Source organism: Mustelus asterias, unplaced genomic scaffold (assembly GCF_964213995.1).
Source record: "Mustelus asterias unplaced genomic scaffold, sMusAst1.hap1.1 HAP1_SCAFFOLD_76, whole genome shotgun sequence".
Lineage (NCBI taxonomy): Eukaryota > Metazoa > Chordata > Chondrichthyes > Carcharhiniformes > Triakidae > Mustelus > Mustelus asterias.
In genome coordinates, this window is record NW_027590135.1 from 6000 (window position 1) to 10040 (window position 4041).

Below are 4041 nucleotides of genomic sequence, written 5' to 3' on the forward strand. Positions count from 1 at the left end.
TCGCCCTCCCTCACTAACACCCTCTCCCCTCGCCGCTCCCTCACTAACACCCTCTTCCCTCACCCCTCCCTCACTAACACCCTCTCCCCCTCGCCCCTCCCTCGCTAACACCCTCTCCCCCTCGCCCCTCCCTCGCTAACACCCTCTCCCCCTCCGCCCCTCCCTCGCTAACACCCCCTCCCCCTCGCCGCTCCCTCACTAACACCCACTCCCCTCACCCCTCGCTCACGAACACCCGCTCCCCCTCGCCCTCCCTCACTATCACCCTCTCCCCCTCGTCCCTCCCTCACTAACACCCTCTCCCCCTCGTCCCTCCCTCGCTAACACCCTCTCCCCCCTCGCCCCTCCCTCACTATCACCCTCTCACCCTCGCCCCTCCCTCGCTAACACCCCTCTCCCCCTCGCCCCACCCTTGCTAACTCCCTCTCCCTCATCCCTCCCTTGCTAGCACCCTCTACCCCTCGTCAACCCTCACTTACACCCTCTCCCCTCACCCCTCCCTCACTAACACCCTCTCCCTCGCCCCTCCCTCACTAACACTCTCCCCCTCCCCTCCCTCGCTAACACCCTCTCCCCCTCCCTCACTATCACCCTCTCCCCTTCGCCCCTCCCTCACTATCACCCTCTCCCCTCGCCCCTCCCTCGCTATCACCCTCTCCCCTCCCACTCCCTCACTAACACCCTCTCCCCCACGCCCCTCCCTCACTATCGCCCTCTCCCCCTCGCCCCTCCCTCACTATCACCCTCTCCCCTCGCCCCCTCCCTCACTAACACCCTCTCCCCCTCGCCCCTCCCTCACAATCAACCTCTCCCCTCGCCCCTCCCTCGCTAACACCCCCTCCCCCTCGCCGCTCCTCACTAACACCCACTCCCCTCACCCCTCCCTCACGAACACCCTCTCCCCCTCCCCCCTCCCTCACTAACACCCTCTCCCCTCCCCCACTCGCTAACACCCTGTCCCCCTCGCCCCTCCCTCAGAAACACCCTCTCCCCACCCCCCCTCGCTAACACCCTCTCCCCCTCGCCCCTCCCTCAAAAACACCCACCCCCCCTCGCTAACACCCTCTCCCCCTCACCCCTCCCTCACTAACACCCTCTCCCCCTTGTCCCTCCCTCACTAACACCCTCTCCCCCTCGCCCCTCCCTCGCTAACACCCTCTCCCCCTCGCCCCTCCCTCGCTAACACCACCCTCTCCCCCTCGCCCTCCCTCACTAACACCCCTCCCTCTCCCCTCCCTCAAAAACACCCTCCCCCTCCCCCCCTCGCTAACACCCTCTCCCCCTCGCCCCTCCCTCAAAAACAACCCTCTCCCCCTCCCCCACTCGCTAACACCCTCTACCCCTCACCCCTCCCTCACTAACACCCTCTCCCCTCACCCCTCCCTCACTAACACCTCTCCCCCTTGTCCCTCCCTCACTATCACCCTCTCCCCCTCGTCCCTCCCTCACTAACACCCTCTCCCCCTCGTCCCTCCCTCACTAACATCCTCTCCCCCTCGCCCCTCCCTCACTATCACCCTCTCCCCTCGCCCCTCCCTCGCTAACACACTCTCCCCCTCCCCCCTCCCTCACTAACACCCTCTCCCCTCCCCCCTCGCTAACACCCTGTCCCCCTCGCCCCTCCCTCAGAAACACCCTCTCCCCCTCCCCCCTCGCTAACACTCTCTCCCCCTCGCCCCTCCCTCAAAAACACCCTCCCCCCCTCGCTAACACCCTCTCCCCCTCACCCCTCCCTCACTAACACCCGCTCCCCCTTGTCCCTCCCTCACTATCACCCTCTCCCCTCGTCCCTCCCTCACTAACACCCTCTCCCCCTCGCCCCTCCCTCACTAACACCCTCTCCCCCTCGCCCCTCCCTCACTAACACCCTCTCCCCCTCGCCCCTCCCTCACTAACACCCTCTCCCCCTCGTCCCTCCCTCACCAACACCCTCTCCCCCTTGCCCCTCCCTCACTATCACCCTCTCCCCCTCGTCCCTCCCTCACCAACACCCTCTCCCCCGCCGCCCTCCTCACTAACACCCTCTCCCCCTCGTCCCTCTCTCACTAACACCCTCTCCCCCTCGCCCCTCCCTCACTAACACCCTTTCCCCCTCGTCCCTCCCTCACTTACACCCTCTCCCCCTCCCCCTACCTCACTAACACCCTCTCCCCCTCGTCCCTCCCTCACGAACACCCTCTCCCCCTCGTCCCTCCCTCACTAACACCCTCTCCCCCTCGTCCCTCCCTCACTAACATCCTCTCCCCCTCGCCCCTCCCTCACTATCACCCTCTCCCTCGCCCCTCCCTCGCTAACACACTCTCCCCCTCCCTCACTAACACCCTCTCCCCTCCCCCCTCGCTAACACCCTGTCCCCCTCGCCCCTCCCTCAGAAACACCCTCTCCCCCTCCCCCCTCGCTAACACTCTCTCCCCTCGCCCCTCCCTCAAAAACACCCTCCCCCCCTCGCTAACACCCTCTCCCCCTCACCCCTCCCTCACTAACACCCTCTCCCCCTTGTCCCTCCCTCACTATCACCCTCTCCCCCTCGTCCCTCCCTCACTAACACCCTCTCCCCCTCGCCCCTCCCTCACTAACACCCTCTCCCCCTCGCCCCTCCCTCACTAACACCCTCTCCCCCTCCCCCCTCGCTAACACCCTGTCCCCCTCGCCCCTCCCTCAGAAACACCCTCTCCCCCACCCCCCCTCGCTAACACCCTCTCCCCCTCGCCCCTCCCTCAAAAACACCCTCCCCCCTCGCTAACACCCTCTCCCCCTCACCCCTCCCTCACTAACACCCTCTCCCCATTGTCCCTCCCTCACTATCACCCTCTCCCCTCGTCCCTCCCTCACTAACACCCTCTCCCCCTCGCCCCTCCCTCACTAACACCCTCTCCCCCTCGCCCCTCCCTCGCTAACACCCTCTCCTTAAAAGACAAAGACCAAAGAAAATTACAGCACAGGAACAGGCCCTTTGGCCCTCCAAGCCTGCACCGACCATGCTGCCCGACTGAACTAAAACCCCCTACCCTTCCGGGGACCATATCCCTCTCTTCCCATCCTATTCATGTACTTGTCAAGACGCCCCTTAAAAGTCACGACCGTATCCACTTCCACTCCCTCCCCTGGCAACGAGTTCCAGGCACCCACTACTCTCTGTGTAAAGAATCTGCCTCGTACATCTCCTTTAAACCTTGCCCCTCGCACCTTAAACCTGTGCCCCAGAGTAATTGACTCTTCCACCCTGGGAAAAAGCTTCTGACAATCCACTCTGTCCATGCCCTCATAATCTTGTTGACTTCTATCAGGTCTCCCCTCAACCTCCATCGCTCCAGTGAGAACAAACCAAGTTTCACCAACCTCTCCTCATAGCTAATGCCCTCCATACCAGGCAACATCCTGGTAAATCTTTTCTGTAGCCTCTCCAAAGCCTCCACATCCTTCTGGTAGTGTGGGGACCAGAATTGAACCCAATATTCCAAGTGCGGCCTCACTAAGGTTCCATAAAGCTGCAGCATGACTTGCCAATTTTTAAACTCAATGCCCCGGCCGATGAAGGCAAGCATGCCGTATGCCTTCTTGACTACTTTCTCCACCTGCATTGCCACTTTCAGTGACCTGTGTATCTGTACACCCAGATCCCTTTGCCTATCAATACTCTTTAGGGTTCTGCCATTTACTGTATATTTCCTATCTGTATTAGACCTTCCAAAATGCATTACCTCACATTTGTCCGGATTAACCTCCATCTGCCATCTCTCCGCCCAAGTCTTCATCTGATCTATATCCTGCTGTATCCTCTGATGATCCTCATCGCTATCCCCAAATCCACCAACCTTTGTGCCGTCCGCAAACTTACTAATCAATCCAGTTACATTTTCCTCCAAATCATTTATATATATTACAAACAGCAACAGTCCCAGCACTGATCCCTGAGGAACACCACTTGTCACAGCCCTCCATTCAGAAACACACCATTCCACTGCTACCCTCTGTCTTCTTTGACCGAGTCAGAAGTCTCACAACACCAGGTTAAAGTCCAACAGGTTTATTTGGCAGCAC